Source organism: Lolium rigidum, chromosome 4 (genome assembly GCF_022539505.1).
Source record: "Lolium rigidum isolate FL_2022 chromosome 4, APGP_CSIRO_Lrig_0.1, whole genome shotgun sequence".
NCBI lineage: Eukaryota > Viridiplantae > Streptophyta > Magnoliopsida > Poales > Poaceae > Lolium > Lolium rigidum.
Genome location: NC_061511.1, coordinates 141160607 through 141174711, shown reverse-complemented (window position 1 = coordinate 141174711; position 14105 = coordinate 141160607).

The window sequence follows — 14105 nt, the reverse complement described above, 5'->3', positions numbered from 1 at the left end:
TTTAATTGGTATAGAATCGGTGACCAAGTAATTGTAGTCCCAAACTGTCTCATTCGATGAAAAATGCTGCTTTGTGGGATGTGCTTATATAAGGGTGTGCAACTCATGTGGGCCTTTCTCGCTTTATATCTGAATATGTCTATGGTAAAGTCGGTAGCCAAGTAATCTTAGTATCCGGGAGGCATTACTTAGTTATATGGCTAGTAGTATTATGATGATGATATGATATGGTTCAGCGAGTTATTTGGTTCAACGAGTTATTTGGAGCCAAAATAAATCTTTATCGCCATCTACCTTGATTTGGTTCAGCAGTTATTTCTCACAAGTTATTTGTTGTAAATGCTACTCGTAATGCTACTGTAAGTGCTACTGTAATGAAAATGCTACTGTAAGTGATACTATAATGAAAATGCTAAGTGCTACTGTAATGCTACTGAAAATGCTAATGAAAATGAAAATGAAGCTGCTCCCCTACTGTAATGGTCAAGTTCTATTGTCTCTGGTTTATGGTGATGGTTATGGTGTTCATGGCTATATATAGGTTTGCATTTCGTTACGGGGATTGAGTTGCTATTGAGTGCCGGAATGTCGATTCATTTCCGTTCCGAGCAATTCTAGCACTCGGCATGACCAATTTTTAGCAAAGGTCATGCCGAATTTTTCCGTGAATTCTAACTCTTTTTCATCTTCTATTAGTGCAAGCCACCATGTCGTCTCAAGAAGAGTTAGAGGAGCACTACAATAGGCACTTCTTTAGGACGGAGGAGGATGCCGAGGCCGCCGGTGTTGGCGGCGACGAGGACCATGAGATGGAGGATGCCGCTGGGGGTAGTGCCGACGAGCCGAGCGGCAACGAGGCAAGCGCCGCCGCCGGGGGTAGTACCTACGAGCCTAGCGGCGATGAGGCAACCGGCGCCGCCGGGGGTGGCGGCGAGACAAGCGGCGACGATCCTAGCGCCGCCGCCGGGAGTAGTGGCACCGGGACAAGTGGAGCCAAGAGGCCGCGGAAGGCAAGGCGCCAAAACACGGTCGGCACCGGCAGAGACACGGTCACGGAGGTGGACCCCGCCGGTGGTTTGCCGGTGTTGCCTAAGGATGTTGCCAAGGGGTACGGCAACCAACTGGCATGTATCCTCCGAGAGGTCGTCAATCTCAACGAGACGGACCTCCGAGCCGAGAGCAAAGCGCCTTTGCGAGCCCAGCTCATTGCGAGGTTGCACGCACGATACAAGTTCCTAGGCGACTACGCCTCCAGTCATCAAACCAACAACATTGTGAACTCACAAGCCCTCCGGAAGTTCACCAAACACCTCAGCAGCTATAAGTACATGGTGCGGAGGCTGATTGCGGAGGGCAAAGGTTTCGAAGAGGTCCACTCCGCCTTTCCGCATGTCACCCGGGCGGACTTTGATGCTTTTGTGGCCAATGAAGAGCTACAAGCAACCAAGAATCGCAAGTTGTGGGGGAAGGAAATGCGGGAGCTTAACATCGGCAACCACAACCTTGGGAGCCGTGGGTACGAGGGAAAGGAGCCCTATTGGGCGAAGGAGGACGAGGCGTATGTAAATGCCGGCATTGAGAACCCCGGCTCAAGTACAAGGACCCTCTTGAAAGAAGATTCATCAGGTCCCGGTACCATAAGAAGAAACTAACCGGGGAACTTGTCACGGACCCGAAGGTCGTAACCGACATAATTTGGTTCACGAACGACCAGAAGGTCCTGGCGTTGGAGAAAAAACTGGTAAGCAATTTACCGGTTTTATTAGATCAAGTATCGTTCATATAATAGTAGCAACATTTCTAAATGGTTCGCGTTTCTTCCGCAGGAAGAAGAAAGACAAAGACTTTCTCAAGCCTCCCAAGGTGACGAAGGCTCCTCGTCCCGAGGCGTCGACGGGCAGGGTAGCTCGGGACAAGCCTCTCGTACGGGCGCTAAACATCGTTAATGAGCATTCACCGACGAGAAGGCCGCATAGAGGCCGTGTGGCTGGCGCCGGTACAGGCTACAAGCATGGTCACTATGGCTTGTCGTACGCGGCCGATAAAAATGCGCGTAATGAGAGGAAGCAGCGGGAGGCGGAGGAAATGAGGGAGTCAATCCTAGCCCAAGTCCAAGCTGGTTTGGTACCGCAACTGGTACCGCAACTCAAAGCTACACTCGTACACTGAAGTCAAAGCTGAAGTCGCCGCTGGAGTCCAAGCAGATTTCAACGCTATGCAAGCGTGGTATGAGGGTGGCAAACAAGGCCCCCCGAAAATGCAAGTGGTTAGCTTCAACGGCAGCAACTCGATGGTGCCGCCGTCCGCCGGCAATGGCAATGTTATAATGGAGACTCCTCCGGCCGCCGGCAATGTCGCTGGTGCTAGGGATTCACCGTCCATGCCGGGTAGCAGCCCCTCCGTCACTTGCACGCCCGCCGCCGCATGTGCTGGCCCGTCGACATTAGCCGAGCTCAACGCCCTCACGGTAATTAACTAATGTGTACATCAAGTTAATATATTAGTTTCGTCATCCTTGCCCTCTCTCTAACGCCATACACATGTTCTCGCAGGCGCTCTCGACGCCATGCACCTTTTTGATGAGAGTAAACGACGAACTCAAAGACGTCGCGAGGGGGTCCATCATTCGGCCCCTGGATAAGAAGTGGCACACACGAGATATGGCGGATGACGTTTACCGGGTTGAAGTGGATCGGGCGTTACCGGGCTATGAGGATTTGTTTCCTCCTAATCAACCGCATGGTGCCGATGACGATAGCCCGTTGAATCCGGCCTCACCGAAGGGTTGGCTACTCGCTATGGCCGAAGACCCTAATTCGGATCAACACCTACTCGGGGTCGACGGCAAGCAAAGACAAGCACCTTGCGGCGCCACATGTCAGCGTCCCTCCACGACGGCCAGCGGCGCCCGTGGTCATCGCCCCACCAGAACGGCCAGCTGCGCCAGAGGTCAGCGCCCCACCACAACAGCCAGCTGCGCCGAGAGGCCGAGGAATATGAACGTGACAACTTCCAATGGGATATTCCTACGTCTTCACAAGTTGTCCATGAGGATGCGCCGGGCTTCAAATATGTGTGCTCCAAGAAGCTGTTCGATTCTCAAGAAACGGCCGATGAGGCGGAAAATCCCGAGGAGGTCGCCACCGCCGCCGTCAAAAATATGTTGAGCCCAAACACACTCCGTGCTACGGCCACTACGGCGATGGATGGTCCAGCACTACAACCCAAGAAGAGGAAGAGGGCAAATAAGAAGGACGCCCAAGACAAGGCGGCGGCGGCCAAATCCAAGGACAAGGTCCCACTCCTTGACAAGTTGCCAAACAATTGGCGACCTCTGCATCACTTGGGTCAACCGATGCTGCCGGAGCATGTCGTGAAGAAACTCACCCCGGATATGAGGAGCTTGCATGAGACTGTCTTGCATGTGGAGAACCTTCTTCTCAAATCAAAAGATCCTGGTTACCCTCTCTTCGTGGCGAAGGTGCCAACTGGCATGAACTTCGTCGAGAAGTACCCCGCGGACTTGTGCTTCATCCGGTTCAACGACATCTTCAGCATCTATCGCATGCAAGCGCTCCACTTTAGTGTGGTTCGCCTAGTTGCTCTTAGCATGTCTTCCCGGATTGTTAAGGAGGGGACGCCGACCATCGCGATCATGGACCCCTTCTATATGCGGGAGAGCATCATCTGCAACCCTGGGGATCGCGCGATTGCCACCCAGCAGGTCGAGGATTTCATGCTGGCGAACATTAAGAAGGGCGCCATTCTCATCCCTTACTTCCCCGAGTAAGTAATCACTCGCTAGTCCCCCATCACCATTCTATCCTATATCTCCATTTTCATTTCCAAAGGTTAATCCGTGTGTTTTCCGCAGAGACAAGTTCTGCACCCTCATCGTCGTGCACCCGCAACACTCGCATGCAGTCTATCTCGACTCGGGTAGGGACCGCAAGAAAGACTACTCCCACATCAGGGCCCTTCTCAATGATGCTCTCACCGGCTTCGCCAACAAGGCAGGCCCCCTCAAAGTAGAGAGGAAATCCCGAGGAGGCTTCGTCTTAACCCACACAACCAACTTCCCCTGCCTCAGGCAGTCGACGCCCGACAATGGGATGGACGCGTGGTACGCCATCCTTCAGATGCGGGAGTACATAAAGTACGCGGATGACATGTTGCTGCCAGATAATCTCAGAAACAGGTTTGCAAACATGGCGGATGTCCCTGATAGAGAGATTAGAAAGAACTGGGGTCGCATCCAGCGGTTCATTTGCACGATAATCCTGCAGGATGTCAACAATAGGTCTGGCGAGTTCTTCTACGGCTATGGTCTACCACCTAATGACGAGATAGACCTCCGCTTGGAGATGTCGCGTGATGAGAGGCCGTTCAACTCGCTTGAGGGCTGCCGTCCATTCCCCCTAGGCGTACAACCTGATCCTACGACGGGAACACTTGCTAAAGCTTGAACGATATGTCCTTGAACTTCCGTACTTGTAATAATTGTTATATATTCCCATAGAATCGAGTAGTTGCTTTTATTTAGTTGTATGAATGTGCATGTGAACATGTGTCTGTAGTTTCATTTACTTTGCTATATATTTCAAGATTATGGCGTACATAGCTTAATAATTATTTGCATTTACTCGACCACTACTTGCCTCGTATTTGGAGTTCGCCGATGATTAGAATGTTCGGTCAATCGTACACTCGGGGGTGGAGCCAGTGAGCCTTGGTGCGACGGCCACAAGTATCAATCTATTGTGCATCCTACCTAGCCTCTCACTGACTCCATCCCTGGATGTTAATATTTGTTTCGACCGACAAAGTATGCGGCACGCTATTTAATTCGTACTACTTGTCTTCTATTTGAGTTCGCACTTCTTAATTGCATTGGCCGATGATTAAAATGTTCGGTCACTTGTACACTCCGGGGTGGGGCCAGTGAGGCTTGGTGTGATGGCCACAAATATCAATCTATTGTGCATCCTACCTAGCCTCACTGACCCCATCCCTGTATGTTATTATTTATTTCGACCAACAAAGTATGAGGCACATGCTATTTAGTTCATACTACTTGTCTCTTATTTGAGTTGGCACTTGTTCATTGCATTGGTACTAACGTTTTACTTGTCTTGTGAATGGAGATGCCGACGACATATGTCGTGTACAAGGGAGGGTTCCTGGAGTCTACGACGACTGGGAGGACTGTCGGAGACAGGTGCACCGTTTCAGCGGCAACGGCTACAAGGGATACCCCACTAGGGTGGAGGCGGAAGGAAGATACGCCCGTTATCTAGCGGGAGAGATGAGGGACATGAGGAGGAACCGGATGAAGACCATGGCCTTCGTGATGATGGTCATGACCATGTTGGTCATGTTCTATGTGATTCTAGTTTAGGTTAGGACCTACATTGTGAGGTGTATGACGATACTTGTGACGACTATGTACCAAGACTTCTAACTTTGTGAAACTTCGCCGTTCGGTGTTGCATATGCACATGTGTGTTGTATGAATCAACACATTCCGAAACGAGACTTGCGTATTTGTGTACTGATACCGAAATGAAACTTGGCTCTCTATGTGCTTCTCATATTGCATGTAATACTGTATAAATATGAACTGCGTTTAAATATATACTGCTGTCAAATATGTATTGTAATATGCTGTCAAAATTGTATTGTAATATGCTGGAAAAAAGAATTTTCGAATTAATTGCCGGCGCACCTAAATGACACATTGCCGGCGCACGTGGCATTCGCCAGTGCTGGAAGCACTACTGCCGGCGCACCTGATAGTGCGCCGGTGGAATAGATCTTTGCCGGCGAAGCAGGGTGGTGCGCCGGCAGAAGCAGAGATATCGCCGGCGCACTACCAGGCGCGCCGGCAGTGTCCGTTTATCACCGGCGCGTTCGCACCGGCGGGCTCGTGGTGCGCCGGCAATGGGGGTTTTAGGTGCGCCGGCAATGGGCCTTTCCCTAGTAGTGACTTCTTCATTAATAAGAGGGGTTTTTTACAATGAAGAGCCGATCGCTCAAGAAAGGAGGAACAAAAGAAGAGCCGATTGCTCAGGAACTACTAATCCTACACTACTAATCCTCGATGGCCTCGTCGTCGGCATCGTAGCTGCCGTCGGCGCTACTTCCGGAGAGTTCCTTGTCGCTGCTGCCCCAGCCCTCGGCCGGAGCCTCTTCCTCCTCGTCATCATCATCGTCTTCGCTGTCCGCCCAAGCGTGGAAGCGCTTCGCCGGCGGATACCCAGCAGAGGAGGAGGAGTCATCCTCCTCCTATTCCTCCTTTTCCTCCTCTTCCTCCTCTTCTTCTTCTTCCTCCTCCTCGCCGGAGGAGGTGGAGTTCACCCAGGAGTGGAGGTCGTCCTCGCTCTCCAGCTCCCCTTCGATGAGGAACTGGGGGTCGTCCTCCCCATCGGTCAGGGGCAAGTCACCATCTGACCCGACGAGGGCCTCAGGTGGGCCATCTGGCACGGAGTCAAAGTCCCACTCTTGCTCTGACATCGGCTCACTCGAGGAAGAAGATTGGAAAGAGAGGCCTGATGAGACGGAGGAAGAGGAAGACATTGCTACAGGGAAAGAGGGTTTTTTGGTGCAGATGGTTGGAACAGAACAAGGGGATGAAGAGGCGAACTGTTCGGCACAGTTAAATAAGGGGAGTATAGTGGAGATTTAATGCCACTACGGTTTCCGAGGAAGTGATGCTAAAGCTATCAAATCTTGCAGAGAAGTTGAGAAGGCAAGGCATCATGATGAAGGATACTGCGACGGTTCTGCTCTGCCACGACATGACCCGACGAAGAAAAAGCAGAGTGATTTTGGAATTATCATTTCCAAAACCAGGGGGGCATGTGTTATCACCAGAATTTGACCGGATCAGAGGTGGGCCGTGATTAAGATGGGCTTGAAGAATATACGCGGAAAATGTACATGAATCGGCCTTGTACAAGAAAGTTTGGGCTAGTTTGCCCGTGTATCTGTAAATATAGTAGGATACGTGTCGGTTAGATAGAATTTGGCTCGTGCACGGTTGGGATTATTCCCACGTTAGAAAGTCTACGGACTATAAATATGTATCTAGGGTTATTGAGAAAGACAACAATCACGTTCGCAACAAACCAATCTAGGCGCATCGCCAACCCCTTGTTTCGAGGGTTTCTTCCGGGTAAGCATCATGCTGCCTAGATCGCATCTTGCGATCTAGGCAGTATACGTTTATTCGTTATTCATGTGTTGCTCGTGTTGAAGCCTTGTTGATGGCGAGCAACGTAGATATCATAGATGTGTTAGGGTTAGCATTGTTTTACCGTGTTATGTGCTTTTGTCCATGCAACCCTTAGACGTCTAGCCGCCTTTACACCTATCTTAGGTGTAAGGGCGGCACCTTGCTTGATCATTGTTTAGTAGATCCGATCCGTTATGATTGCTCCTTGTTCTTGAAGGATTAGTTTAATATCTACATAGTTAGGCCTTGCAAACGGGTTGAAGGATCCAGTGGAACGTAGGGTGTAGTTTGCTAGCCCTAGATAAGATGTTCCGGGAATCAACTCCATGTTGGTTTTTAGGCCTTATCTAAGGCTGGTTTATTATCATCTTGCGTGGCTGCCAGGCTCAATCACGTGTAGGATGTTCCGATTATGTGGTGAAAACCCTAAATCGTCGTAGGTCGTTTTAGCTTTATATTGATCAAGCAGGACCACCATGTTATCGTAGACCTCATACGAATCATGGGTGGATCGGCTCCTTGAGCCGATTCACGGGACAACTTCGAGAGCCGATCGAGGCTCGTATTTAATGTTTACGTGTATGCCATGCAGGAAACTAAGCGAAGCAAATCCATCACCTTCCTGACCAGGTATAGGTCAGGTGGCACGCCCTTGCACCAGCATCGGACGTGCGTGCCGGAGCTTTGCGGGCCGTCGCTCGAGGGACCAGGGCCAGCCGCAGTTCTGGGAGCCTCCCGGCTCTACGTGTTGCCCGTCGTTGCTCGCCGGTGGGTTTCGGACGCCAACACATTCTTAGAGAAGAGAAACTAAAACTTGAAACTTCTATTCCTAGGAAGTTAGAGGATTGTTGGGAGCCCATCATTAATATGAAGGTCAATGATTTTGATTGCAATGCTTTATGTGATCTTGGTGCAAGTATTTCCATTATACCTAAGAAAATCTATAATATGCTTGACTTGCCACCATTGAAAAATTGTTATTTGGATGTTAATCTTGCTGATAATTCTACAAAGAAACCTTTGGGGAGGATTGATAATGTTCGCATTATGGTTAACAATAACCTTTTCCCCGTTGATTTTGTTGTCTTGGATATTGAATGCAATGCATCTTGCCCCATTATATTGGGAAGACCTTTTCTTCGAACTGTTGGTGCTATTATTGATATGAAGGAAGGTAATATTAAATATCAATTTCCTCTCAAGAAAGGTATGGAACACTTCCCTAGAAAGAGAATGAAGTTACCTTTTGATTCTATCATTAGAACAAATTATGATGTTGATGCTTCGTCTCTAGATAATACTTGATTCACACTTTCTGCGCCTAGCTCAAAGGCGTTAAAGAAAAGCGCTTATGGGAGACAACCCATGATTTTACTTCTGCGCCTAACTTTTGTTTTATATTTGAGTCTTGGAAGTTGTTACTACTGTAGCAACTCTCCTTATCTTAATTTTGTTGCATTGTTGTGCCAAGTAAAGTCTTTGATAGTAAGGTTCATACTAGATTTGGATTACTGCGCAGAAACAGATTTCTTGCTGTCACGAATTTGAGCAGTGTTCTCTGTAGGTAACTCAGAAAAATCTGCCAATTTACGTGAGTGATCCTCAGATATGTACGCAACTTTCATTCAATTTGAGCATTTTCATTTGAGCAATTATGGTGCCCCTGAAAAAATCGTTTTTACAGACTGTTCTGTTTTTGACAGATTCTACCTTTTATTTCGCATTGCCTGTTTTGCTATGTTTGATGGATTTCTTTATTCCATTAACTTTCAGTAGCTTTGTGCAATGTCCAGAAGTGTTAAGAATGATTATGTCACCTCTGAACATGTGAATTTTTGATTATGCACTAATCCTCTAATGAATTTGTTTTGAGTTTGGTGTGGAGGAAGTTTTCAAGGATCAAGAGAGGAGGATGATACAATATGATCAAGGAGAGTGAAAGCTCTAAGCTTGGGGATGCCCCCGTGGTTCATCCATGCATATTTCAAGAAGACTCAAGCATCTAAGCTTGGGGATGCCCAAGGCATCCCCTTCTTCATCGACAACATTATCAGGTTCCTCTAGTGAAACTATATTTTTATTCCATCACATCTTATGTGCTTTACTTGGAGCGTCTGTTTGTTTTTGTTTTTTTGTTTTGTTTGAATAGAAATGATCCTAGCATTCATTGTGTGGGAGAGAGACACGCTCCACTGTTGCATATGGACAAATATGTCCTTAGCTTTACTCATAATGTTCATGGCGAAGGTTGAAACTGCTTCGTTAATTTTTATATGGTTGGAAACAGAAAATGCTACATGTGGTAATTGGTATAATGTCTTGAATAATTTGATACTTGGCAATTGTTGTGCTCATGTTTGTCGTGGTATCGTCACGGCATATGCCATAGGGTGGCTAATCGAAGTGGTTCCTGAGGGATCTCACGGCGGTATCCGGATGCGGGTATGGGGACGAGCGACACGGCGACGTACCCAGGTTCGAGGCCCTCCGATGGAGGTAAAACCTCTACTCCTGCTATGAGTGTATATGATGATCACGCAATACAACGGTGCTCCTAGAGCTGTGTCCGGCTGCTCCTGGGAGGCTAAGGAAGACGATGGTCTCTCTCACAGGGCAGCTCTATGGGTGGAAATGAAGTAAGAATGATCGATCCCCTGCACGAGAGGGGGTAGTGCGGCTTATATAGGCGCCGGCACTTTACATATAAGACCCTATAGTTTACTGGCCGGCTTGGCCGGCTCCGGCTTCCGCTCCTTCCCGAGGCGGTGACGTCAGGAGCCGTTGAAGCGTCGTGGCCTGTCCCATCCGGCTGCCAAGGTCAGCGGTATGGAGAGGAGGTGTCCCTATCGCCGTCAGCCACTGTAGCCAGTACGGATCGTCGTAAGCCATGATGGCCTGTCCGGCACGTGGCACTATTGCTCCACGTACTCCCGCGCTTACGGAAGATGAAGTCGAGCGTGGACTTTGGGAACCCGGATCACCAACTCGGTTCCTTCCAGTGCAAGACTCGCCAGCCTCGAGTCGGTCCGAGGTACAAACCCCCGATCGGATATGGCTTGTAGAAGCCGGCCCAGCCTACAGCATCGGTAGCCGTAGCCAGGCCGACTAGGACCTAGAGCCGGCCGGCTTCCGGACCAGCCGGCCACGGCGCCGGCCCGGCTGCACCTCAGCCCGGCCTTTGCCGCGAGCCGGCCAGTGGCCAGCCGGCTGCTCCGCGTCCATTGCCCTACCCGGGGTCTTCCCCCCGACATTAGCCCCCGAAGCTGGCAAGGTCCTGCGTTTAGAAGGACCTAGGCAGGTTTTCCTGGCTTCTCGAATATATTTGACGGCACTTGGAGGGGCCGACTGAGAACTTCCATCCAGCCGGCTGCGCCCTCATCCGGCTCGTTCCTGCCGGCTGCTTCTAGCCGGCCACTTTTTACAGTTATACAGTTTTTGCTTTCTATCTTTCTAGCTCTTTGAGCGCCAGGACGCCAAGGACGGCGACCTGGCGACGAGGAGGTGGACGCCGGATCACGTCGATCCGGCTGACCAAGCCGGCGACCAGGCCGGCGACGACGACCTGCTGCAGGCGCCTGATCTAGGCGGCCAGGGGGAGCACAATCCGCCCCCTTCACCGGAGCAGCAGGAGGACGAGGAGCCGGCGACGTCCGCCACGGGGCCAATCCCCGCAGTGCCTCTGCGCACAAGGCCGCCAAGCACCACGGCGACTTCGGCGCCCAAGGGCCAGAAGCGAGCCGGCGACCTCCTCTCTACTGCCGCCTTGGAGGCGAAGGCGAAGAAGCAGCGTCGGCTGCAGCCGAAGAAGGTTCCGGAGCAGGCCGGGTGAGTTCTCTTTTCTCTTTCTTGTTTGATTCCTTTTCTTTCCTTTCTTTTTATGCTTATTTTCTCTTTGTTTATCCGGCTAGGGCCCCCATCAAGTTTGCCCAGGGCGGCGGCTCTCGGCAGACTCCCCGCGTTGTGTCGCCGCTTCCGCGCCAGAGGAGGGAGCAGACGCCGCAGCCTTCCTCGCGCGCACCTACGCCGCCGCCGCCTGCGGGCACTCCGCCTCCCGCAGGGGCGCCTTCCTTTGCCGTGCCGCTGGCCTCAGCGCCTGATCGCGGCACGCGGGCTGAGCCGACGCGGCAGCCGACGCTGGACGATATGTTCCCGCGCCGGACTCGCCTTCTGGACCCAGCCGCTGGGGCCGGGCGGGGCATGCCGCCTTCAACCGGGGCCGGAGCCGGCAGAGCTGCACCGTCCGCGACTAGAGCCGGAGCCAGCAGGGCTGCGCCGCCTGCGACCGGAGCCGGTACCACGCCAAGTGTGGTGGTGCTGGATGAGAGCCCGGAGGGGGCACCTCAGGCACCGGAGACGGCTGCGCCGGCTGGGCCATCTGCCGCGCCCGGAGCGACGCCACCGCCGGAGCCGACGATAGAGGAGCCGGCCAGGCGGGAGCCGGCAAGGGATGAGCCGGCGCGCACGGAGGGCGCCGACTCGCGCGCGCTGGTGAGGACGGAAGCCCCATCGGCGCCGTAGCAGGGCCTGCATGTGGCCAAGGGCGCTCTTCTTCTTCAGGTGTCGTCCGCCTCCGACTCCAGCCTTGGCTCAGCTGCCACTATGGAGCAGGCGTGGCTCCGCGCCGACTCCTACAAGGTGACCAGCCGGGAGGGGAACCCCGGCCAAGCATCGGTGGAGATGTTCTTCTCCAGCCTGCAGGCCAACCTCAAGGCCAGGGCTGCCGAGGCCGCGGCCAACGTTGCCAAGGTGGAGGAAGCCGGCAAGGTAAGCTTCATCTGTTTTTGATTTGGTTATCATCCTGGTAGCCCTCCGAGGCATGGGCCGGCTGCTTGGAGCCGGCCCGGGTTTCGCCTATCTGACTGACTTTCTTTTTTCCTTAGGCTGTGATGGATCGGCGCACCACTCTGTACAACCGCGTCGTTACCCATTACCACAAGGCCAAGCTGGACCGGGCCGACTTGGCCCGCGAGCTGGAAACCGTCAAGGGTAAGATTTTGCTTCTTTCGACTTGATGTCTTCTTTCTTTTTAGTCTTGGTTGGCTGACGTTTCTTTCCGGCCGCCTCGCAGTTGAAGCCGCCAAGGTCCCGCGGCTGGAGTCGGATCTCCGGGCTGCTCGCACCCAGTGCGCCGAGAGCGAGGAGGCGGGCCGAGCTGCCACCGCCAAGCTCAAGCTGGCTGAGCAGGAGCTGACGCGGCTGCGCCTGCTGGAGCAGAACCACCTCACTGAGCTCAACTCCCTTAGGACGGCGGAGAAGGAGAAGGTGGAGGATCTGAGCCGGCGGCTGACGGAGGTGGAGAAGCAGCGGCTTGCGCTGCAGGAGGAGGTCACCGCCAAGTCCACGGAGCTGACGGCTACCGCCAAGCGCTGGACGGACGAGTTTGGCGCGCTTGATCGCGGCTTGTCGGGTGATTACATCTCTATGTTCCTTTCCCTTTGCCGGCTTTCGGCTGTCGGCTGCCGGCTTTGGTTGGCAGCCGGCAGCAGAAACTTCTGATTTCTTTGCTATCTCCATCTTCGGGCTGGTGGCAGTCGGTTCTTGCCGGCTGCCGCCAGGCTTTTCCTTTTGTCTTAGGACTTCGAAAATTTGCATTTTTCAGCTAATTTCAGCTTCGATGATTTCTGACTTGCTTCTTCTTGCAGCGGCCTTCCCGGAGACGCAGGACGTGGCTTTGGCAGCCGTTGGCGTTGCGCGCAAGTCCAGGAGGCGGGAGACCGGCGAGGGCAGCTCGGAGTACTTCTCCATGGAGGACTACATGGCGTCCATGGCTGCCCGCGTCGATCCCACTACCAAGCTTGGCTGGGAGCTCCGGAAGGCGGCTGAGGAGCTGGTTCCGATGATGTGGCCTGAGGAGGCGGTGCCGCAAGATATTTACAACCTCACCTCCCTGATGGAGCGGGCGCCGGATCGCTTCCTCGACTGGAAGGAGTCGGCCACGCACGCTGGTGCCGACATGGCGCTGTCCTTCGTCCTCTCCTGGTACAACGAGGTGGACCTGGGGCAGCTCGAGTTCCGGCGAGCCGGCGTGGAGGACAAGCTCCCAGCCGAACTCAAGGCCGCCCGCCTTGCCCGAGCCAGTGCCATCGCCGACTTCGTCGACAAGGGCGTCTTCGTCGCGGACCCGAACCCTCCTCCATCCGATGAGGACTACATGGAAGATGAGGAGGCGGAAGACGCGCCCGAAGACGAGCCGGCAGCCGGCTCCGCTGACGCCCCTCCGGCTTAGTTTACCTGCTTTTCAGTTGTTCTTTTGCCAAGACAATTTATTAAATCCCCGGGATGCCGGGTGCGCATGTATGAATATTATCGCCCTTTAATTATGTCACACTTTAATGTGTTTGCTAATCATTTGTGTGCCGAGTTACTTTCTTTCGACTCGTTCGCTTTTTCCCATCTGCCCCACTCTTTGGCTGTGCTCTTGCCGGTCGTACGTCCGACTTGCGATCTGTCGCCGGATCAAGAGCGGGCCGCTGGGTGAGGCCGACAGTATTTCGGTCGAACGAGCTGAATTCGGAAATCCGGCACTTATATGAAAAGTTGCAAGTCAACTCGCTTTTACTCTTTCCCTTAGTCGTTTTTCGCGTGCCGGCTCCCTAGGCCTTACTCCCGCCAGCCGGACAGCCGGATTGCGGTCTGTAGCTGGATCGGAAGCCGGCTGTCGGAAACCGGATCACGTTACTGAGCCGACCGCGTGAGAGGGTTCAAGCCAATTGGCGAAACAAGGTAGAGTACGCGAAAAACTTGTCGGAAACGGCGCTCTTGGCGCGTGCTTTTTCATAGCTTACAAAAGGGATACAAGGGATACATACATTCCTGCTCTCATGTGTAAAATGGGCGGAGTAAGCTGACATTCCAGGGATGTTTAGTCTCC